The sequence below is a fragment of the Mirounga leonina genome, unplaced genomic scaffold (assembly GCF_011800145.1).
Source record: "Mirounga leonina isolate KUSES-001 unplaced genomic scaffold, KU_Mleo_1.0 Mir_101609, whole genome shotgun sequence".
Lineage (NCBI taxonomy): Eukaryota > Metazoa > Chordata > Mammalia > Carnivora > Phocidae > Mirounga > Mirounga leonina.
In genome coordinates, this window is record NW_023270164.1 from 8,962,355 (window position 1) to 8,987,458 (window position 25,104).

The 25,104-nt window shown below is 40.4% G+C and overlaps 1 protein-coding gene across 1 annotated transcript in view; it reads right to left on the minus strand.

Moving 5' to 3' along the window:
- The window catches only part of EFHC2 (EF-hand domain containing 2), a 201,076-nt gene that overhangs the window by 172,223 nt on the left and 3,749 nt on the right, over nt 1-25,104 (minus strand). The gene's annotated exons all lie outside the window — the stretch shown is intronic.

The window sequence follows — 25,104 nt, forward strand, 5'->3', positions numbered from 1 at the left end:
GAAGCTTAACGACTGAGCCACCCAGGCGCCCTCTTCCTAATTTTAAAACCTTGCCGTTCCTCTCCCTCATTCCCCTCCTGTCTTTCCTGGGGATCTGGGCAGAGAGAGAAAAGCCTGGATGATACTACCAAGGGTTGGCAAAGATGTGGGCCAACGTTAGCTCACGTGCACTGCTACGGGGAAGTAAAGGAGACAGTCCCTTTGAAGAGAAATCCAGCAATACCCAGGAAAGTGAGAAGTGTGGATGCCCTCTGGCCTAGCAAGTCCATTTCCAAATATCCTTTGCCCCTGTGCACAAGGAACTAAATATAAATAATAAATATATATATAACAAATGTAAATATTTTTGCAGTATATACCATATTATCATGAACATCCGTCCACGGCCCTGAATAAAAAAATAAAACAACTCAGATTGCAACGAAGAGCTCTCTCATGCCCCTCCCTGCCTCTCCAGCGGTAACCATTACCCTGAATTTGTCACTGGAGGTTTAACATTTTGTCAGGGCAATAGCCTTTTGCAAAAGCATTATGCAGGGAAATCTGAGAGGAGATCTGAAAAGACCTCATTTCGAGGCAACCTACTGAACGGGAGGAAATATTTGCCAGTCTTCTATCTGATAAGGGGCTAATATCCAAAATACATGAAGAACTCCTACAACTCAAGAGCACAAAAACAAACAATATAATGAAAAACATGGGCAGAGGATCTGAACAGATACTTTTCTAAAGACGACACACAAATGGCTCAACAGCAGTCAGCATCAGGAAAATGCAAATCAAAAGCCCACTGAGATATTACCTCACGCCCGTTAGAACAGCTATTGTTCAAAAAGAGAAGACATAAGAAGTGTTGGTGAGCATGCGGAGAAAAGGGAGCCCTCGTGCACTGTTGGTGGGAGTGAAAATTGGTGCAGCCACTGGGGAAGACAGTATGGAGGGTCCCGAAAATATTACAAATAGAACTACCACACAATCCAGCAAGTCCTCTGGGCATTTATCCTAAGAAGACATCACTCAAAAAGATATATGCACCTCTATGTTCACTGCAGCATTATTTACAATAGCTTCTCAGACATGATAAAAATCCTAAGTGTCCACCCATGAGTCAATGGATAAAAAAAACATGACACACACACACACACACACAAACACACCCACACACGGAATATTACGCAGTCATAAAAAAAGAATGAAATCTTGCCATTTGTGACAACATGGATGGACCTTGAGGGCATTATGCTAAGTGAAATAAGACAGAGAAAGATAAATATCATCTGATCTCACTTACATGTAGAATCTTAAAAAAACAAAACAAAACCACAGGCTCATAGATGAAGAGAACAGATTGGGGGTTGCCAGAGGTAGGGGTGGGAGGGGGGAAAGGGTGAAGGGGTCAAAAGGTATAAATATCTAGTTATGAAATAAATAAGTCCTAGGATGTAATGTACAACATGGTGACTATAGTTAATATTGTACTGTATTATTTGAAAGGTGCTAAGAGAGTAAATCTTCAAAGTTCTCATCAAGCACTGGGTGTTCTACGTAACTGATGAATTATTGCACACTACATCTGAAACTAATGTACTATATGTTGGCTAACTGAATCTAAACTTAAAAAGAAGTTCTCATCACAAGAAGAAAAAATTGTATCTATGTGTGTGACAGATGCTAGCTAGACTTATTGTGGTAATCATCTTGCAATATATACAAATACAGAACCATTTGTACACCCAAAATGAATAAAATGCGTCAATTATACCTCAATAAAAGTAAAAAATAAAATACTTAATATTAGAAAGAAAAGAAAAGACCTAGTTTCCTCTTGTAATGAAGGCAGCCTGGAAGAATCAGGAAGGGCCTGAGCAGCCCCACCCAGGGTGGCCAAGGCCACAACAGCTGCCCCGCGCAGATGAACAGCCCAGCTCAAAGTCTATGAGGGAGAGGCCAGAGGTGGTGGTTCGGATGCTGAGCCGCAGCCTGGCTCTGTCCCTTGGGGAATCCATTGTCATGACCACTACCAAGCTCCCACTACTGCCCTGCCACTCATACACATTCAGGTTACCACAAGTCAATCCCAAATCACCAAAGCAAAGCCAAAGTTGGGTTGCTTAAAATGAATGGTGGAGTAACGCAGAATTGGGTAACACTGTTCCCTCTTTTAAAGCAAGTAATCTCAGCTGGCCCCGAGTTCCTGCGGCCCTCCATGCACATACCCACCCCCACCTTCAGCTCTTTTCCCATTCCGCCTTACATTGTGTATTACAACTGGTTGTGCATTCGCTCTTTGGGGAAAAAAATATAAATAAATAAAATAAAACAAGTCATCTCAGACAATCACAAACTCACCTCAGGTCAAACCAACAAATGTTTCTTTTTTTTTTTTTTTAAGATTTTATTTATTTATGTGAGACAGAGAGAATGAGAGACAGAGAGCATGAGAGGCAGGAGGGTCAGAGGGAGAAGCAGACTCCCTGCCGAGCAGGGAGCCCGATGCGGGACTCGATCCCGGGACTCCAGGATCATGACCTGAGCCGAAGGCAGTCGCTTAACCAACTGAGCCACCCAGGCGACCCCCAACAAATGTTTCTTAAGCATCTAAGCATCTGTATTCTGAGCTGCGTGCCAGATTTACTAGTTAAAATAAGCGTAAGACTCAGCCCCTGCCCTGAAAAGAAACCCACAATCTTGCTGATGAGATACGATTTAGATCCATAAAACAACTAGAAAACTAGAAAACAGTATAGGTACCATTTCTGAGCACTTACTATGTACATTATCTCATTTCACCATCACCAAACTATTTGACAGGTTTTATTACCGCCATCTTTACCAGTGAGGAAACCCAGGGAGAGGGAGGTAGACTAGCACACCCACAGGGATGCTGCAAATAGTGCAGCAGCCTGCATCCGAACTTAAGTTCATGTGACCTTAAGCTCTGGTCAGCCGGGCTGGAGGAGTAGTGTTGAGGTCCTGTGGGTAAATGGATACTGTCCTGGGCAGGGAGGAACGGGATGAATCAGACAGCAGAGGACAGGCAAGGGTGTTCCGGACAAAGTTACGAGTGACGCACTGCAGCTGAGCTGACACCACCTAGTGGGAGGGGCAGGAGAGTAGTGAGTCTAACAAAAAAGGACAAGCTCAATTTTGGAAGGAGGGTAAGACAGTAGAATACGTAAGGAGGTCTAGATTATGGAAAGCCTCACATTTAACTACCTTATACATCTGAAACTCCCCTGGAGCAAGGATGAAATATAATCAAAGACTGGAGTGGCAGTGTCCCAGATGGACTGAAAACCATTTTATAGTCATCAGAATGGCAAGAATTAGAAAGCTGGATAATAGGAAAAGTTGGAGAGGAGGTGGGAAAACAGAAACTTAGCCTAATGCTGTTTGGATGAGAGAGTACAGGGTCATTCTGGGAAGCAATGGGATTTGATTCAAGAATCAAGAATCTCCCATTTGCAAGGACATGGATGGAACTAGAGAGCATTATGCTAAGAAAAATAAGCCAGTCAGAGAAAGACAAATACCATATGATTTCACTCCTATGTGGAATTTAAGAAACAAAACAAACAAGCAAAGGGAAAAAATGAGAGAGACAAAGGAAGAAACCAACTTTTAACTATAGAGAACAAACTGATGGTTACCAGAGGGAAGATGGGGGGGTGGGGGGGGATAGGTGATGGGGATTAAGGAGGGCACTTATCCTGATGGGCACCAGGTGATTTGTGCAAGTGTTGAATCACTATATCATACAAATAATAACACTGCATGATAACTGGAATTAAAATAAAAACCTTAAAAAAAAGAATCAAGGGGCACCTGGGTGGCTCAGTCGGTTAAGCATCTGCCTTTGGCTCAGGTCGTGGCCCCGAGCTGGGCTCCCTGCTCGGCAGGGAGTCTGCTTCTCACTCTGCCCCTCTCCCACACTCCTGCTCGCTCACTCTCACTCTCTCTCTCTCAAATAAATAAATAAATATTTTTTAAAAAAATAAAAATAAAATCAAGAATTAAGAATCTCACTCCTTGATACATATGTCAGAGAAAATCTCACAGTAGCCAATAAGTGGATAAGTATGAGAATGTGTCATGGTATTTTGGGGAAGTTGGAGGCAACCTAGATATCTATGTTGATGAAATCAACAAAAAAATATGGTTTAATGGATAAGTACATTATGGTGGATGTTAATTTCACCTCTCTGCTTGAAGCAATAAACGGAGCAATAAACCAGATGCATTAGCTCAGGCTGCCATAACAAAATACCACAGACTGGGTGGTTTAAACAACAGAAATTTATTTCTCACAGTTCTAGAGGCTCGGAAGTCCAAGATAAACTTGCTAGCCATTCGGTCACCCAAGAAGGGTTCTGTTCTTTGCTTACAGACCGCTGACTCCTCACTGTGTCTTCACACGGCAGTGAGACAGACAGCAAGCTCTCTGGTGTCTCTTTTTAAAAGGGCACTAATTTTATCATGGGGGCCCCACCCTCATGACCTCCTCTAAACCTAATCACCTCCCAAGGCCCCATCTCCAAATACCATCACATTGGGGGTTGAGGCTTCAACACAGATTGAATCTGGGGAGGACACATTTCAGTCCATAGCACCAAATGTACATCCAGCAACACAAATCCTTCAAACATTGTTGTTTGAAAAAAAATGATTATACATTTGTATTTTTAAAAATACACACACACACAGTGTTACATATTTTGTAAGGACACATACAGATTCCAGAATGTGCATCAGAGATATTTATATGGAAGCCTATATAAAGTGGCGAAGGAATGAGATTAAGGATAAAGAATGATGATGAATAAAAATGCATAAAACAAGAGAGAGACCTTGCACAGGTCAATGATGATACTGTGCCAGAAATGGAAGAATATAATGAATTCACCTCTTTGTGCCAGACATTAAAGAACAAACAAACCAACAAAGATGGATTGGAAGGAGACGTGAGAGGCAGGCCGACTCGGCAAGCTGCTAGTGCATGGAGCAGGACAAGATGAGAAAGCACTGCACAAGGGGGGCACAATGAGAATGGGAAGGAAGGGGCATCCTAGATATAGGACAGGAGCCCTCAAGCTATCTTTGAGGAAGGGCAAGTTTGATGGTTTTCCCAAACTCACTTCAGATGGATACTTTTGCAATATACAAAAAATTATAAGAAATCGAAATAAATACAAAGACATAAGAACTTACAAGCCTACCGATCACACCCTTGGATATCATGGCAATGTCAAATTGTCATATAAACTTCTAAAGACTGCCAGGGTCACACATGCACACCGTACTTTGAGTAGCACTGCCATAGCAGTCCTTGGGTAAAGAAACCAACATCTGTGATAGGATGTGTTAACGAAGGAAGAGTGAGGGGAGGTGATTTGAAAGTTTCATGCCAGCCTCACTTCCAATTTGGAAGGGGTGAGGAGCAGAAGATGGGAGAGGAAAAGCACTAAAAAGGGTGAAGGAGGGGCGCCTGGGTGGTTCAGTTGCTTAAGCATCCGCCTTCAGCTCAGGTCCTTATCCCGGAGTCCCAGGATCAAGCCCCACGACAGGCTCCCTGCTCAGCGAGGAGTCTGCTTCTGCCTCTGACCCTCCTCCCACTCGTGCTCTCTCTCTCAAATAAATAAAATCTTTTTTTTAATTTTTTTATTGTTATGTTAATCCCCATACATTACATCATTAGTTTTAGATGTAGTGTTCCATGATTCATTGTTTGTGCATAACACCCAGTGCTCCATGCAGAACGTGCCCTCCTCAATACCCATCCCCAGGCTAACGAACCTCCCACCCAATAAAATCTTTTTTAAAAATGAAAATGAAAAGGGGCGCCTGGGTGGCTCAGTCGTTAAGTGTCTGCCTTCCGCTCAGGTCATGATCTCAGGGTCCTGGGATCGAGCCCCACATCGGGCTCCCTGCTCGGTGGGGAGCCTGCTTCTCCCTCTCCCACTCCCCCCTGCTTATGTTCCCTCTCTCACTGTGTTTCTCTCTGTCAAATAAATAAATAAAATCTTTAAAAAAAAAAAATGAAAATGAATGAATAAAAAGGATGAAGGACTTCCATCAGCTGACCCGTTAGCCTACATATTGCTGCAGTTCCCAAGCAGGGTCATAGCAGTGTGGGCTGAGTTTCTCATTTCCGGTATTTCTGCAGGAGACTAAAACAGTGGATTGAACCTGAAGCACTTTCAGAGAGTCTAGTCCTTCCTTTCCTGGTCGCTACCACAGCAGCAAAGGGAAGAGGGAAAGGGCAGAAGAGGTGGACCTGCTGCCTACCCCCAGACACATACACGTACACAATTGCTATGAACTCTTGTTAGCATGTTTTTGTCCAGCTAGTGACAATGACCAGGAATACAAAAACACAGAGCCTTTTATTTTGTAGATTTATTTTTTTAATTTGAGAGAGAGTGCTGGGGGCTAGGAGCAGAGGGAGAGGGAGAGACTCCCTCTGAGCAGACTCCGTGCTGAGTGCAGAGCCCAGAGCCCGACGCAGGGCTCTATCTCACGACCCTGAGATCACAACTGGAGCTGAAACCAAGATACCTAACCGACTACACCACCCAGGCGCCCCCAGAGCCTTTTATTTTAAACATAAGATCCACCAATGCTGTGAAAATTGAGAAACTACAATAGGTAAATTCAGAAAGTAGTTCAATCAAGTTCCAGCTAAATTGATGAACTACGTCTGCCTATCCAAAGAGTACCAGCTAGATACTTGTCAAAGCCTTCCAATTATTTTGCTAAATACAATTAGATCAGCCAGACCTAATTCTTAAAAAGAATACTTTTAGTATGAAAGTGAATATTAACTAAAATTTTCCAAAAGTCTTGGCTTGTGGGTTGTGAATTCATACACTCAAATCCAAAACAACAAAACACACGCTTCCTTAAAGTTTAGTAACGCCAATTGCTATTGTTATTCACATCAGCATAGCACGTAAAATTCATTTCTGTACATCAGAGTGTGAATTTGAAATTTCAATTCAAAATTGTACATCTTAGAAACTAATTGCTTGAGGATTTGTTGGATATTATGTAAAAGTCCACAGGGCACTTGTTTCGAATGTTTGCCCCTCCGGACACACACGCATGCGCACGTGCACATGCGCGCGCTTGGGATTTGCCATTAATCTCTTAGGACCACCTGACAACCTGTCCCTTGCCCTAGTGACTGTGAAATGGTACTCAGACGCAGTCCCTAATTAGGCAAGTGTCTTAGTGAATGACAAAGTGAGGAATATACTATCCCCGGAAACAGTGCTCCCTTGGTGTCTCAACTCCCTGGGTCCCACCGTGGCAGCCAGATCCAGACTCCCCTTGACGTTTCATATCAAATTAACAGCTGACACCACCACCCCCTTCCTTGTTGCTAAAAATTGGAAGAGCAATTTTATCACTTGCTCCGACTGATTACTGAATAATTAGAGAATTGTCAGGGCCACTACAGAAGCCATAAAGCTAAGCCCAACTGAGAAGCAGGCTCTAGTCATCAGCATCAGGAGTTGTTTATCCATTTCTCATCTCTCCTTCAGAGCTCCCGCACATCAGAGTCTCGCTGTTTCTTTTTAGGCTGCCCAGTGGAGCCCAGATGCTGACAACCCCATGACAAAGGCAAGGAAGAGTGAGGTGCTTTGTAAGAAGCTGACAGCTCATGAGGGCCACCCTTAGCTAGGAGCCTAGAACCACTTTAAAAGCATTCGATCCTTTTTATTTCAGAGCAAATCTCAGAGAATGCTTTGTCATTATTCCCATTTTGTAGATGAGGATACTCAGACACGGCAGGGGGAGAGTGTTAAGTTATTTGCCCAAGGTCACTCAGTGAGTTTACTAAGTGCCTCATCCAGGATACAAACTCAACTACATGTGAGCCTTTAAACATGGGGCCTTGGGGCGCCTGGGTGGCTCAGTCCTTCGGCTCAGGTCATGGTCCCAGGGTCCTGGGATTGAGCCCCGCATCGGACTCCCTGCTTGGTGGGAAGCCTGCTTCTCCCTCTCCCACTCCCCCTGCTTGTGTTCTCTCTCTCACTATGTCTCTATCTGTCAAATAAATAAATAAAATCCTTAAAAAAATAAAAATAAACATGGGGCCTTGCGTTGTTTGTACCTCTTCAAGAAAAGTGCTTGAGCTCCCCTTGTTTACATCACCAAGGTTGAATTAATACTTTTACTTTTGACAAATATACTAACGCAAATGACCACCAGGACCACGAACAGATGAGATAAAGGGACCTAAAAATTAATAGCAGATACCACCACCCCCTCCTCAAAAGCAGAACAGGTATTTGAGAGTACTGTAGAAAGCCCTTCCCAGTTACCAACAATTACTGGACACCCGAGGACTGAAGAGAGCCAGTTCATATTTAATACTTCCATGTACATTCACAACAACTTACTTTTCTAACTATGTTTTGAGGTTAATGGAAAATAGGATATAGAATTACCTAAAACTATCATTCTCAGATATTCCTGTTAATCAAGTTTGGGCCTAGTTTGCTTCTGTTCCATGAACAGTTTTTGTTGTTGTTTTTTTTTAATTTCTTTCCTCCCTTCGTATCATATTTATTTTAAGAATTCATTTTCTCTTTTCTTCTTTTCTGTACTTTTATAGAGCAAAGGAGTCACTTAGTAAATGCTGTGAACCTCCCAGAGAAAATAACAACAAAATTGCCTCAGGTATAGTGGGATCTTAGAGTGCAGGACTGTAAGAGCATGAAAGCTACCATTACTTATTAATAAAGCTAAATCACTCAAAAAGAAAGCCCAAATGTAAAAATAAAAAAGCTAAGTCAAAGAAGCCTTCAAACATTTTTTTCAGCTAATTTTCTTCTCTTTCCAAACCTAACCTGAAAAATTGTTATGCTCATGATTCTCAGCCATCAGCTCAATATAAGATTGGTTTTATATACTTAATAATGTATTTAAATCAGTGGAATGGAAAATAAATGTCAATAAGATCTAAAGAGATGTGCAGCCCCTTCCTCAAAAAACTCTGATTTTTTTTTTCTCTAAATAATTCAGTTCAAAGCACCAATCAATAAAAATAATTCTAAAGGCTTCCCCCCAAAGTCAGTTAAAATCACTGGCCCACTGGAGCTGATCAGTACACCCATTCCCAAATCACTTCTCCCTCACCGGTCTCCATTTAGAAGCCAGAAAAAGCAAAACACTCCACTTGTTTCCTCAGCCTCCTTTTCAGAAGTCCGTTCTGGGATTCTGGAAAAGGCTTCTGTCCACTTGAGCCAAGGGACAAGTGCCACCACCCCTAGCTCACCCCTTCCTGCCCTGAGATGCATACATGATGCCTAGAGCCCCAGCAGCCACCTTGGGATCATGAGCAGAAAGGTGGGGAAGATCCCAGAAATGCTGGCTCAGACAAAGTTGAGCCTTTAAATGGACAGCAGTTGCCACCTACCTCCAGACTTCCTGCTCGGTGAAAAAAACCAAATCCCTGCTTCTTTAAGCCTCTATCGGTCAGGCATTCCATTATTCCCAGTAAAAAGCATTACAAACTAATGCATTTAGATTCTAAAAGCTGTGCTTGAATGCTGCTGTTGTTGTTTTTTAACGGAGTAAGATGAGTAAGTGATCTAATGGGTAATTTTCTTTATACATTGACAAAAATAAATCTCTTCTCAAACTCTGAGCACAAATAATAGTAAAATTTACCACCTTCACTGACCTAAGGGATCTATTGGAGATTAATTCTTGAATTTATGAAGAGCAGCAACTGGTTCCACTGGATAAGACTAGAAGAATAGAAAAGCTAAAGGCAGCTGTGAGCAGAGTACACACGGGCAATGTATCTGGAGATGGAAACCAGGAGTTTGTGACCTGGCCTAGTACCTTCTTTAAGGATATTATGGAGGAAAGTCTACCTCAAGGTAAAACCAGGGAGTTGTTCATGGAATGGAGGTTCATGACCATGTGGGTGGGGATGTGCGCGTGCATCTGCATGCTAGGGGTAGGCAGTTGACGTGAGCTCCTAACGCCCAAGTTCAGCGCTCCTATAATAACACACCAGCTAGAATAGCATCTGATGCAAGCTGAGGGTCAAAGAAGATGGCCACAGAGTCACATCTGACTTCCCTCTCCCCCCAGCAGTCTGTGGCCTTTAGGGACTATGGGCCACTCAGGGTAATAGCCGCGGATTCAAAAATCTTAGGTTAGAGTAGACGGGTGAGATACAAGGCCAGCACAGCTTCCAACTATACTTGGTGAATTGCTAAAGACTTTCAGGGACAGAGGCAGGTTTGTCCCATAGCTGTGAGGACAGTGGATGACAGAAGCCCTAGGGTGGGAGGGGATAATGATTGTGCAATTGTGCTGAGTGTGTTTTAGGACTAGAATCTGAAAATCTTCATCAACAGTCCCTGATCCCACAAAAGCAAAGACTGAAGGAAAAATTATAACATAATCAGATACTTGTGACAATAATATTTAAAAGTGGGAAAGGTATAGGGGGCCTAAATAGAAGTGAGGTTTCCATGCTTCATTTGAAGTAGTAAAACACTGATAGCTACATACCACAGACTATAGAAATCACATATATATATATATATATATACACACACACACACACTGTAATATCCAGAACAACCACTATGTAAACTATACCAAGAGAAACGCTCAACATAGTGATTTGACAATTCTATATAACATGTAACTGTCACCACAGTAAGTGCGGTCACCATACAAGGTTATCACAATATTATTTTTTTTAAGATTTTATTTATTTGTCAGAGAGAGAGAGTAGAGCACAAGCAGGGGGAGCGGCCGGCAGAGCAGGCAAGGGAGAAGCAGGCTTCCGGCTGAGCAGGGAGCCTGACGCGGGACTCGATCCCAGGACCCTGGGATCATGACCTCAGCCAAAGGCCGACACTTAACCAACTGAGCCACCCAGGCATCCCGATTATCACAATATTATTGACTATATTCCCTATGCTATACTTTTCATCCCTGTGCATTATTTATTTTACAACTGGAAATTTGTACCTCTTAGTCAGTATACTGTACACCAGAAACTAATATAACATTGCATGTCAACTATACTTCCATAATAAAAAAAATTTTTAAAACATATATACCCAAAAACACTATAAATAAATCAAGATAGAATCCTAAAAAAAAAAGTTCCAGTATCCCATGGGAAGAGAAGAGAAAATGAGGAAAGAAACAGAAAAGAGAAATAATATATCAGACATAAACATTAACACACCAATAATCACCTTATATGTAAATGACCTAAATGCATTAATCAAAAGACAGAGATTTGCAGAGTGAATTTATAAAGCATGACCAACTATACGCTGTTCACAGGGAACTCACTTCAAATTCAAGGACAGAAGTCAGTTGAAAGTAAAGAGATGAAAAAGATATACCAGGTGGGGCGCCTGGGTGGCTCAGTTGGTTAAGCGACTGCCTTCGGCTCAGGTCATGATCCTAGAGTCCCGGGATCGAGTCCCGCATCGGGCTCCCTGCTCGGCAGGGGGTCTGCTTCTCCCTCTGCCCTCTTCCCTCTCGTGCTCTCTGTCTCTCATTCTCTCTCTCAAATAAATAAATAAAATCTTAAAAAAAAAAAAAGAAAAAAAAAAGATATACCAGGCAAATACTAATTTTAAAGAAGCAAAAGTGGCTCTGTCAGTAACTGATACACTAGACTTCAGAGCAAAGAAAATTACTAGAGCAAATAGAGACTTTATATAATGATAAAAGAATCAATCCACCAGAAAGACACAACAAACTTAAATGTGTACGCACCAAATGACAGAACCTCAAAATATATGAAGCAAAACCAATAAAGTTAAAGGAGAAATAGACAAATCCACAGTTACAGTTGGGGACTTCAACAATCCTCTCGGCAACCAACACATGTAACCGACAGATCCTAACTGACCTATATAGAACCCTCCACCCAACAACAGCAGAATACATACTCTTTTCAAGTGTGCATGGAACATTCACCAAGTTAGACCATACTGCAGACCATAAAAGCAGCTTTGGCAAATTTAAACGAATTAAGATCATACAGATTGTATTCTCTGACGATAATGGAATCAAACTAGAAATCAATAAAAGAAAGACAACAGGAAAAATCTCCAAATATGTGGAAATGAAACAACACACTTTTAAATTGTATGTGGGTCAAGGAGGAAATCTCAGAAATTTTAAAAAACAGAACTGAAAGAAAATGAAAATACAACACATCAAAATATGTAGGATACAGCTAAAGCAGTGTTAAGGGGGAAATTTAGCACTAAATATTTACATTAGAAATAAGGAAAGGGGACGCCTGGGTGGCTCAGTTGGTTAAGCGGCCGACTCTTGGTTTCAGCTCATGTCGTGATCTCAGGGTCATGGGATCAAGCCCCATGTCAGGCTCCACGTTCCATGCAGAGTCTGCTTAGGGTTCTCTCTCTCTCCCTCTTCCCCTGCCCCCAACCCTACTCCCTCGCTCTCTCTCTAGTAAATAAATAAATCTTTAAAAAAAGAAATGAGGAAAGGTCTCAAATCAATACCCTAAGTTCCTACTTCGAGAAATTAGAAAAAGAAGAGTAAAATAAATTAAAAACAAGCACAAAGGAAATAATAAAGGTTAGAGCAGAAATCAGCAAAATTGATAAAAACAGGAAAATAGAGAAAATCAAATACAGAACTTGTTCTTCAAAAAATATATATTAATAAAATCTCTAGCAAGACTGAAAAAAGCTTTTAAAAAGAGTTAAGATACAAATCACCAATATCAGAAATGAAATAGGGGTATCTTTATAGATGCCACAGTCATTAAAAAGATAATGAGGGAACACTCTGACCAACTTTACACACATAAATTCAACAACTTAAAAAACTGAACCAATTTCTCAAAACCACAAACTACCAAAACTCAGCCAAGATGAAATAATCTCAATAGTAACCTTTAAAGAACCTGAATTTATAACTAAAAGCCAAAAAGAAAGCCCTATGCCCAGATGGCTTTACTGGAGAATTTTACCAAATATTTAAATAAGAATTAACACCATTTTTATGCAGTCTCTTCCTGAAAATAAAGAGGAGGGAACTCTTCCCAGCTCATTTTATTAAGTCAGTATTATCTTGATACCAAACCAAAGAAGACAGTTCAAAAACAGAAAACTACAGGGGTGCCTGGGTGGCTCAGTGGTTAAGCATCTGCCTTCAGCTCAGGTCATGGTCCCAGGGTCCTGGGATCGAGCCCTGCATCAGGCTCCCTGCTTCTCCCTCTCCCTCTCCTCTCTCGCTGTGTCTCTCTGTCAAATAAATACAATCTTTTTTAAAAATTAAAAAAAAAAAAAAAACAGAAAACTACAGACCAAAATTTCTCTTGAACATAGATACAAAAATCCTCCACAAAAAAATTAGCAAATTGAGTCTTGCACTGTATAAAAAGAATTATACACTATGACCACATGGGATTTATTATGCAAGGCTGGGTCAACATTTCAAAATCAATGTAATCTACCATATCAACAAATGGAGAAGAAAACTCAAATAATCGTATCTATTAATACAGGTTAAACACATTTGTTAAATTCAACACCCATTTGTGATAAAGACCCCCAACTAGTTAAGAACACAGGGGAACTACTTGATAAAGAGCATCTATAAAAAATCTATAGCTAACATCACACTTAATAGTGAAAGACTAAATGCTCTCCCAAAATCAGAAACAAAGCAAGAATGTCTGTTCTATTCTTATTCAACACATTATTAGAAGTTCTATCCACCACAGGAATGCAAGAAAAATTAAAGGGACACAAATTGGAAAGGAAGAAAAAGAACTATCTCTATTTATAGGTGACAAGATTGTTTATATAAAAAAATTCACAGAATTCACACACAAAAAAATCCTACAACTAATAATTGAGTTCAGCAGTGTCACAGGATGCAAGATCAGCACACACAAGTCGATCACACTTCTATATACTAACAATAAACACGTGAGACTGAAATTTAAAACATGATGTCATTTACAATCACTCCAAAGAAAATTAAAATACGAAACACATACAGGATCTGTGAGCTGAAAATTACAAAATGCTAATGAAAAAAATTAAAAATGACTTAAAGAAATGGAGACACAGATCATGCTTAAGGATTGGAAGACTCTACATAGTAAAGATGCCAATTCTCCTCCAAAATGATCTAGAGGTCTAATGCGATTCCTACTAATATCCCAGCAAAGTTACTTGTAGACATAGACAAGCTGATTCTAAAATTCATATGGAAGGTACAGACCCTAGACAAAGAAGAATCTTGAGAAAGATAAGTAAGGTGGAAAGAATCACTATAGCTGATATTAAGGTTTACAATATTACTATGGTAATAAAAACAGTGTGGCATTGGCAGAAGGACAGACACAAAGACCGACAGAACAAAACAGACAACAAAAAAGACCACCCAAAAATGCTCAAATGAGTTTTTACAAAGGTGCAAAAGCAATTCAGTAAGAGGAAGACTAGCCTTTTCAACAAATGGTGCTGGAGTAATTGGATATCCATAGACAAAATCAAATGGATCCTGAACTAATTATCACATCTTATATAAAAATCAACTCAAAATGGATCACAGACTTGAACATAAAATGTAAAACTATAAAAATTTTAGGAAAAAACAGAGGAGAAAATCTCCAGTATCTAGGGCTGGGCAGAGAGTTCTTAGACTTAACTCAAAAGCATGATCCATAAAAGGAAAAATTGATAAATTGGACCTCAACAAAATTAGAAACTTTTTTGCTATGCAAAAGTTAACAGGATGAAAAGACGAGCTACAGACTGGGAGAAAATATGTGCAAACCACATCTTAGCCGAAGGGCTAGTATCTAGAATATATAAAGAATTCTCAAAGCTCAACAGTAAAAACACATCCCAATTAGAAACAGGCAAAAGACATAAACAGACATTTCACCAAGGTGGATATACAGATGGCAAATAAGCACATGAAAAGATATTCGACTCATGCATAAGCCATCAGAGAAATGCCAGTTAAACCCACAATGAGATACTGCTACACACCTATTGGCTAAAATAAAAAATAGTGACAATACTAAATGCTGACTAGGATGTGGACAAACTAGATCACTCGTACACTGCTCTGGGGAATGTAAAATGGTACATTCGCTCTCAAAAATAGTTTGGTAGTTTTATGTTTTGTTTTGTTTTGTTTTTGTAAAACTAAACATGCAGGGGTACCTTGGTGCCTCAGTCAGTTGAGCATCCAACTCTTGGTTTCCGCTCAGGTCATGATCTCATGGGCCGTGGGATCGAGCCCCTCGTTGGGACCCTGCACGCAGCATGGAGTCTGCTTGAAATTCTCTCTCTGCCCCTCCCCCCCACTGATGCATTCTCTCTCTCTCAAATAAATAAATAAAATCTTTTTAAAAAAACTAAACATGCAATCACCATTATGATCCACAAATTGCACTCTTGGATATTTATCTCAGAAAATGAAAACACATGTCCACACAAAAACTTGTACATGAATGCCCATAGCAGCTGTAACCCTCACAGCCCAAAACTAGCAATGGCCCAGATGTCCTCCAGCAAGTAAACAGTGAAAGAAACTGTGGTACATACATGGACTACTACTCAGCAATAAAAAAGAAGGAACAACTGATATGTGCAACTAGCTACATAAGTCATGAAAAAATTAAGCCAAGTGAAAAATAGTAATAATCCCAAGAGCTACATACTGTGTAATTCCATTCTGTGTAACATTTTCAAAGTAATGACATTTTGGGGTGCACCTGGGTGGCTCAGTCAGTTAAGCGCCTGACTCTAGATTTTGGCTCAGGTCACGATCTCAGGATCATGGGATCGAGCCTCTCAATGGGCTCCACGCTCAGCGGGGAGTCTGCTTGTCCTTCTCCCTCTGCTCCTCCACCAGCCTATGCTCTCTCTCAAATAACTAACTAACTAAAATCTTTTTAAAAAATTTTTAGAAATGGGAGCACAGACTAGTGGTTGCCAGGACTCAGAGATATTGGGGGGGCAGTTGATGGGAAGATGGGTGGGGTTACAAAAGAACAACAGGATGGACCCTTGTGATGCTGGAACTGGTCGGTATCTTCACCGTCAGGGTGATCACAGCAACCCACACATGTGATGAACCGTACAGACTAAATGCACACACGCAAATGAGTACAAGTAAAGCTGAGGACACCTTAATGGGATCAGTGGATTATATTAATGTTTATATCCTGGCTCTGGTAGTATACTAGTTTTGCAAAATGGTACCAATGGGAAACTGAGTAAAGGGTACACAGGATCACTCTGTATTATTCCTTTGAGCTACACGTGAATCTCTTAATTTTCCTCCATAAAAATTTCAATTACCAGTACAAGGCAAGAGTGGATCTACTTTCCTTGGTAACCAGGAGACAGTCCACACTGGTGCCTTTTATAAAGTATGAAGTATGAATGGAAACACAGATGAGCAATAAATGACTCACAAAAATGAGATGGAAAGAGCCCTATAAATGATAAAACAAACATTTCGGCTTCAGTTGCCAAACTCGTGTGCCAAAGAAAAGGTAGTCTAAATTAACTGTAAGCCAAGTGAATGGACCTGATCTCCCCCAAAACTCTAGCAGTTATAGACCATCCCCTCCTTGCGGATGCCAAACACATGGTCAGGAAAGCACAAAGTTTCTTTGGCCTTCAGTTGGCCAAGCTGAGCACTTAGTCACAGTGGAGTGGTCAGGTCAAATTCAGGCATCCTGGGGGCCTGGCTAATAGGGGAGTGAAAATGCCTGTTTCCCCCTTCCTTTTGCCTTGGGGTCCCCCTGCCCCCTCAGAGTTGGCTCTGCCCTTTCTACAACTATAGTAACAGGATAAACTCCCCAGGAAATGGCCCAAGAAATCCCTTTACATGTGTGCTAGTGCCTATCTAGAACCCTGCTGTCGGGAGACTGGTCTCTTAAGGGGATCCTGCCTCAAGAATGTTCAGAGAAGAACGTGCTGCTTCTGGAAAAGGCCAAACTGGATGCCAACAAGGAGAAGAGAAACATCCCTCTGCGTGGCACAAGGGGCCACAGAAGAGGCTTTGAGTCACAGCTTGTATGTGACATCTTCATGCTATCCTGGCCACTTGGCATAAGCCATGCATCCTGAGAGGCTTACAACCTACTGAAGCCACAGCAGCACATGACTTTCTTCCTCTCTTATAGTCACTGTTGCGAAAATAAGAAATCCTCTGCTCTACGGCAACACTGGAAGACACAGGCGAGAAACTAATTCCAGAGAGGGTTCTCCCAAACTGTGTTTATCGCCCCTAGTTTTTAGGCATGGCGGCTACAGGCGGACAGAGACAATCAACAGGCACCTATTAAGGGCCGCCCCGGGGAAGGAAAGGCAACCCAAAGAGCCATCAATCACAGTTTCCCAGTCAGCAGAGGAATGTCACAGTCACACATAAAGAATGCAAAACACAACACAGGCAATAAGCCAGTAAATGGGTGGTCTGGACAATATAGGTGTGTTCAGGGTTATGAAGACAGAGAGAGGGCTCCTGCTGAAATGATCAGGGAAGGCTTTAATGAGAAGGGGGGGAGTAGAGGCACCCTTCGAGGGAAAGCTAAGATTTAGATGGGCACAGGAAGAAGCACGAGAATGCTGTCAGGAAGAAGGCAAGTAAATCAGTAATTGAGTAGTTTAACAACTGAGTCCAAAATATATTCAAAGGACAGACAGTGAGTATGCTGGTTTAACTGGGGTATGAGGCTTGTTTTCCATTACGGAAAAGAAAACTGCTAAGAAATAAGAGTCTCGTTTGAATTTTTTACAATAATGGCATACTCATACATTACCTATATATTAAAAAACACAAACAAAAATGTTTTAAAGGAAGGGGTGCTGGGGCCCTTGGGTGACTCAGTAGATTAGGCATCGGACTCTTGATTTCGGCTCAAGTCATGATCTCAAGAGTTGTGGGATCGAGCCCCACATTGGGCTCCATGCTTGTGGAGCTGCTTGGGATTCTCTCCCTCTTCCTCTACCCCTACCCTGCTCATTCTCTCTCCCTCTCTCGAAAAGAAAAGAGAAAAGAAAAGAAATGCTAAGGCTGAGGGGGAATCTAGACTCACAGGTATCGAGTCCGTGGTTGGTGTGGCAGACAAAGGTTTAGCTCCCAAAAGCCATTATTTACTGCCTTTTCTCTTTCCCAGCTCCAAAAATAGACAGTGAAAAATCAAGTTCCCAATACCCCTTTAGCAAAGGAGAGCCATATGACTCTATTTTAGCCAATAAGATGTAAGGGGGAAATCTACTGGGGGGCTGGAAAACACTTCATTTCCTGAAAAAAAAAAAAAAAGGGCCTTTTTGCCCTCCCTCTCCTCCCTACTGGTCTTGAATAGGGTTATGAGATGTTGTGATGTCTGGAACTAAGGCAAGCACCTTGCATCCATGAGGCCACAGACCCAAGAATGAAAAGCCAACATTCTCATGATAGCAGAATGGAGAGATGAAAAGAGTCTGAGCCCTTTAGGACATTCATCGGCCACTGCCTAAACCTGAAACTGCCACACCACTAGAGTCCTTCTGATAAGAAGATCAATTTGGCTTAAGCCACTGTCAGTCAGGTATTCCGTTACTTATAGCCAGAAGTATCTATCCTAAGTAACAGAGCTATGAAGTTCAGGACAGAATACAAAAGCAACCAAGGTTAGGTGTTTGATCCCCGAATAGGCAAAGTGACTCTAATTCCTGAACCCCAAATTAACATTTAGGAATAGCAATGGAATATCATGTCATTTCCAAAGTAGGAGTGACAGTCTGAAATAATGGGATTTCAAAGGTATTTCAGTGGATCCTGGAACCAAGTAACAAAATCCTTTAAATCAAAACCATCCCATGATCTGGCACAATAGACACCTACTGTTTGCCTGTCCAGTGATTTCTCCACCACCAACTCCTTTCTTCGGCCATTTATTTTCCAACAGTTTTATTGAGGTATGATTCATACATTCTAAAGCTCACCCATTTAAAATATACAATTCAATGGAGTTTACTATAATTACAAAGTTGTGCAATCATCCCCACAATCTAACTTTAGAACACATTCATCAACCCAAAGAGAAACCTCATACCCATTAGCAGTCACTCCTCATTCCATCCCCTCCCCCACACGGGCCTAGGCAACCATTCATCTAATTTCTGTCTCTATAGATTTGCCTATTCTGCGCATTTCACACAAACAGGCTCATACAATATGCAGTCTTTTACGTATTGTATATAGTATGTTTTTGAAGTTCATCCATGTTGTGGCATGTATCAGTATTTTTATGGCCAAATAATATTCCACTGTATGGCTAATACCACATTTTATTTTTCCATTCGTCAGTTGATGGACATTTGGGTTATTTCTAATTTTTGGCTAATATGAATAATGTTGTTCTAAGCATTCACGTTTGCATTTTTTGTGGACATAGGTTTCTCTTCTCTTGTATACCTGGGGGTGCTGCGACATAGAGTAACTCCATGTTTAAACTTTTGTGAAACTGCAAACTTTTCCATAAGCAGCAGTACTGTTTTATATTCCTACCAGCAATGCATGAGGGTTCCCATTCCTCCACATCCTTGCCAACACCGGGTACTGTCTTTTTTGTTAGAGCCATCCTAGCGGGTATAGAGTAATAACTCACTGGGGTTTTGATTTGAATTTTCCTAACAACTAATGATGTTGATCATCTTTTCATGTGTTCGTGGCTCTTTGTAAAGGTTTTTTGGAGCAATATCTCTTCAGATCCTTTGCTCACTTTTACATACACTGGATATAAGTTCCTCATCAGATATATGCTTTGCAGATATTGTCTCCCATACTATAGGCAGACTTTTTACTTTTTCCGTAGTTTCTTTTGAGACCCAACTTGGGCTATTTATTGCAGCAATATTTGTAATAGCAAAAGACTGGAAATAATGCAACTATATATCAAAAGGGGATGGGCTGAATAAACTATGGTTATGTCCACACAATGGAGTACTATGTAGCTGTGAATGGTTACACATTCCAACAGCATGAGGAAAACTGTCCACTACGATGAAGAGATCTCCAAGATACACTGTTAGAAGGAAAAATGGAAGATGTAAGAGAATGTATAGAGTACGCTACCATTTGTTTAATAAGAGACCATGTGAATGTATTTTAAAATTTGCTGGTTTAAAACCAAAAACAGAAAAAGAAAAGATTAAAAAAAAGTTTTGGGTTAAGCTACTTATAGAGGGAAGGGGGAAGAGATAACAAGATTGAAGGGACAAGGACAAAAGCTATACATACCTGTCTGAATGCACCTCACTTTGTAAATTTGACTCTGAAACCACATAAATGTTCTATTTTTACACTACAGTAAAACAAAGTTTTTAAAGTTAAAAAGCAAGATTATGTAAGTGATGAATCACTGAATTTTACCCTAGAACCCAATATCGCACTGTATGTTAACTACCTAAAATTTAAATTAGGGACTCCTGGTTAAGTGTCTGCCTTCAGCTCAGGTCGGGACCTCAGGGTCCTGGGATCCCGTCCTGCATCGGGCTCCCTGCTCAGGGGGGAGTTTGCTTCTCCCTCTCCCTCTGCTCCTCCCCCTGCTCATGCTCACTCTCTCTCTCTCTCAAATAAATAAAATAAAAAATCTTAAAAGAAATTTAAATTTTAAAAAAAATTTTAAAAAAACAAAATGAAATGAATGAACCTAACTGGGTATTGAGTTGGTGACCTAACCATACTGTCAGGAACCATTTAAATGAAATTAAAACCCAATAATTTGACCATACATTCCTAATGGGATATATAAAACAAAAGAACTACAAAGAAATATTAAACCAGGGCACTGGGGTGGCTCAGTCGTTTAGCGTCTGCCATCGGCTCAGGTCATGATCCCAGGGTCCTGGGATGGAGCCCCGCATCAGGCTCCCTGCTCCGCAGGAAGCCTGCTTCTCCCTCTCCCAGTCCCCCTTCCTGTGTTCCCTCTCTTGCTGTGTCTCTATCAAAAAAAAAAAAAAAAAGAAATATTAAACCATTTGAAAACTCAAATTCTTAATAATGTTATTGATCAGAAACTATTATATGGATATATATTTTTATTTATGACAGGATAAAGCAAGAAAATAATTATGTTAACATCCTTATGAATCAAGATTCTCAATATAAGTAAAAGATAAATACAGAATCAAAGTTAAATAAAAACCCTATAATCCTTCATTTGCATTGGAAATACCAGTTTGGATTCATGTTGTATTTTATCTTTAAAAATGTACACATATTTTCTAGCCTTAAGAGAATGAAAATTTAAGCCACAGACTGGGAGAAAATATTTGCAAAGCACATATCCAACAATGGACTTGTATCCAGAATATATAAAGAACTCTCAAAATTCAATAGGAAGGAAACAAACAACCCAGTTAAAGACAGGCAAAACACACTAACAGACATTTCACCAAAGAAGATAGATGGGTGGCAAATAAGCAGACGAAAAGACGATCAACATCATTAACTGCCAGGGGAAGAAAGTTTCAATCAGGATGACATACCACTCTACGTTTATTAGAATTGCTAAAATCCAAACACTGACAATGCCAATTGTTCACAAGTACTCTGAGTAACAGGAACACTCATTCATTGCTGGTGGGAATGCAATGATACAACCACCTTGAAAGACAGTTCAGCAATTTCTTGTAAAGTTTAAACATATACCTATGCCAGTTCCAAATATATATATACGAAAGTCAAGTATCCTGTCATTCGTAGGGAAGCAGTGACCATTTTGCTGTGGTTTTTCAACTTCTGATTCCTATAAGCAAAGCTTTCCTTGTTAACAGGTATCAAGAGGAAGGCCAGAAATCTCATTTCAGTTGAAAATGAAATCTATGTGTGCTTATCTCAAATTTGACCCAGAATTCAGTATTTATGTGGCAAAATACCAGCACAGGTTTCACATTTAAGAGGTAATTTTTATACTTTATTTTTAGTTTTAAGAAAATAATATTCTTTTTTTTTAAAGATTTATTTATTTGAGAGAGACAGAGAGAGTAAGAGCGCCGGGGAAGGGGCAGAGGGGGAAAATCCCCAAGCAGACTCCCCGGCTGAGCACAGAGCCCCATGCAGGGCTCGATCTCATGACCCATGAGATCATGGCCTGAGCCAAAACCAAGAGTCAGACGCTCAACCTACAGAGCCACCCAGACACCCCATAAAGCTTAACTTTTAAGTCTCATATAAAATTAAGTCTTAGGCTATATTTTTATTCATATTGCTTTGCCATATGGTTTTAGTAACTTACTTAACATTGTCGATGTATTTTCATGTTGTAAACAGCATTAATTAAAATGAATTTATAACCTTTATTTAAATTAAATCAACTGAGCCTACTTTTTTAAAAAGTAAATCACATCTTGGATTAAAACAGTTACTGAACAGAAATGTACTATGTTGCTTTATGAATTTTCTAAATGTATAAAAAGGAAAGAAAGGTAAGCTAAGCTTGATTGCCTATTTGTTTTTCAAGAAAAGCTGGTTAAAAGTCATTTTTAGTTTTAAATAGGGGGAAAAACTACTTTTGCTGATACCACATGCCACATATCCTATCTTACTAGGGCCCTTGATAGTAGAAACAATGAGAAGATTTTTAGGTCTACTTGGATAAGGGGAAAGGGGGAAAAAATCAAGTAGGAAATTTTACAGTAACGGGAAAAAAACCCTGAAGTTTCCTCTACTATGTACCCGGCCCCCTCCCACCCTGCATTAGAGTTGATATCCTTTGCAGGAAAGGGAAACCACACAGAGCATGTAAGTTGACCAAAATTAACAAATCCACAGAAACCTATTACTTTTTACTCAGAAGAGACAATTATTACTGGATCATTACATCTACAACTCATGGATCATGCTAATGTACCATGGGCTGTAGAAATCATTTGTACACAGGTGGTCCCGAGAGCTGAAAAGCATTTCAAAGTCCCTCCGGGATAAAAAGATTGAGATTTGGGATGAAGACAACGTCTCTGAACTAGTTAGAGGTGATCGTTGCAAAACACCGTGAAGGTACCAAATGCCACTGAATGGTACCCTTTGAAATGGCTAGTGGTTGAGGTGTCTGGGTGGCCCGGTCGGTTAAGCATCTGCCTCTGGCTTGGGCCCTGATCTCAGGGTCCTGGGATCAAGTCCCCACATCAGGTTCCCTGCTCAGTGGGGAGTCTGCTTCTCCCTCTCTCTCTGTCCCTCTTCCCCGCTTGTGCGAGTGCTCTCTGTCTCAAATTAAAAAAAAAAAAAAAAAAAAAAGAAATGGCTAGTGGTTAATTTTATGTTATGTGAATTTTACAGCAATTAAGAAAAAAAATCTGGGGTGCCTGAGTGGCTCAGTCGTTAAGCATCTGCCTTCGGCTCAGGTCATGGTCCCAGGGTCCCAGGATCAAGCCCCACATCGGGCTCCCTGCACCGTGGGAAGCCTCCTTCTCCCTCTCCCACTCCCCCTGCTTGTGTTCCCTCTCTCGCTGTGTCTCTCTCTGCCAAATAAATAAAATCTTTAAAAAAAAAAAAAAAAAAAGAAAAAATCTGACTAGGATCTGTTGAAGCTTCTAGAAGGGTAAAAGACTAGATCTGGCCTGGAAGGAAACTGAAGTTCTGAATTAAAAACGGGCACGAGCTGGTAGAAACAGCTCTAATGAGAGCGTGTTTCACACTCTGCTACCACAATAACAAACAGGTTTGAGTGCAACCCAGTTCACTTGCACACGTGGCAGAAAGCAAAAGTCCGCGAAAGGATACTTACTGTTCCCATGCCCTCACACATTACTCTGATTTTTTTATTCTTTTCTAGTCCATTTTGCTTCTTTTTTTTTTTTTTTTTTTTTTAATGCTGGCCATGATTCATTAGATTGATCTCATAAGGTGACGGGCAAACTAATGGACTCGAGTGTCCAGGTTGAGGGGTTTGCACCTGATGCAAGTTATTTTAAGGCAATGGAATTAACCACTAAGAATATAACCAGAAATCCATAAGCAGAATTTTAGATCAGGAAAAACCTCCACCCTGTGCATAAAGTCATTGTTTCATGATTATTTTTGTCATTGCGCTAAATTTAAATTGATTTATCTACCATCCCTTGAGGAAGTCAATATGTATACTGTGTATTACTCAGAGTGTGTCCTTCAGCTGTTTATCATTTAAATTGCTGGTAAATTTCCCAAAGAACACTTTTCCTTATATATTAGTAAGTAGGCTTATATTAGTCTAGATAAAAATAAATTTCAAGGTATTGCCCACACCCTTTTGTAAGAGAGGCAGAGAGATTCTGAATTTCTGTTTTATTCTACTGCTATGAATTCAAATAGTTTATTTTCGTCCTTCGTTGCTTCACTATAAATTAGTTGCTTCACTATAGTTGCTTCGTCCTATAGTTGCTTCACTATAAATTAGAGACGGACTATTGACAACAAACCCTCCTAAGATGGTGGGGCAAGGTAGCTTCATAAAAAACAGAAAGTGTACTCCTCATTATTCATTAGGGGCATTCAGGATCAGCTAGCCAGCCATCTGTCCAAAATGCTATAGAAAAGATTTTTAGCTTTGTCTGGAAATATCCCTTTTAACTTTAATATCCTATTATTTTTGACAATGTGCCTGAGATTCTCTTAGCTCAAAATAAGTGCAGGATGTAAATTCTTGGAAAAAGATACCGTGTTGTCTGGAATTTAGCTGTGACCTTTCCCTAAGGTTTTCAATTAATTCACATCAAAATAATTTTAATGTCATCAGTGGTACAAATGTTTATATTTTAGAAAGCACCATACTTCTTGTATTTCGGAGATAGAAATACAGGCTGCACATCACCTAGCTGTGGGCAGAAATCAATCTATTGCTCATGACTATCAGCAGCTAATCAGGGGGAGAAACAAGTTCCTTTTTAATTTCTAAGAAAAGCAATAAAAGTTAGCTTGTGTTATAATTTTAAACCCAAACAGCCAGTAATTATGCTATCTCCAGGAGGTGGGGGGTGCGGGGGGATGATTAAAAAAAAAAAAGCCAGATTTGGCTCTACTGACTTTTTGACCACTCTATGCACCAGAGAACATATGATCTTTTAACTAAGT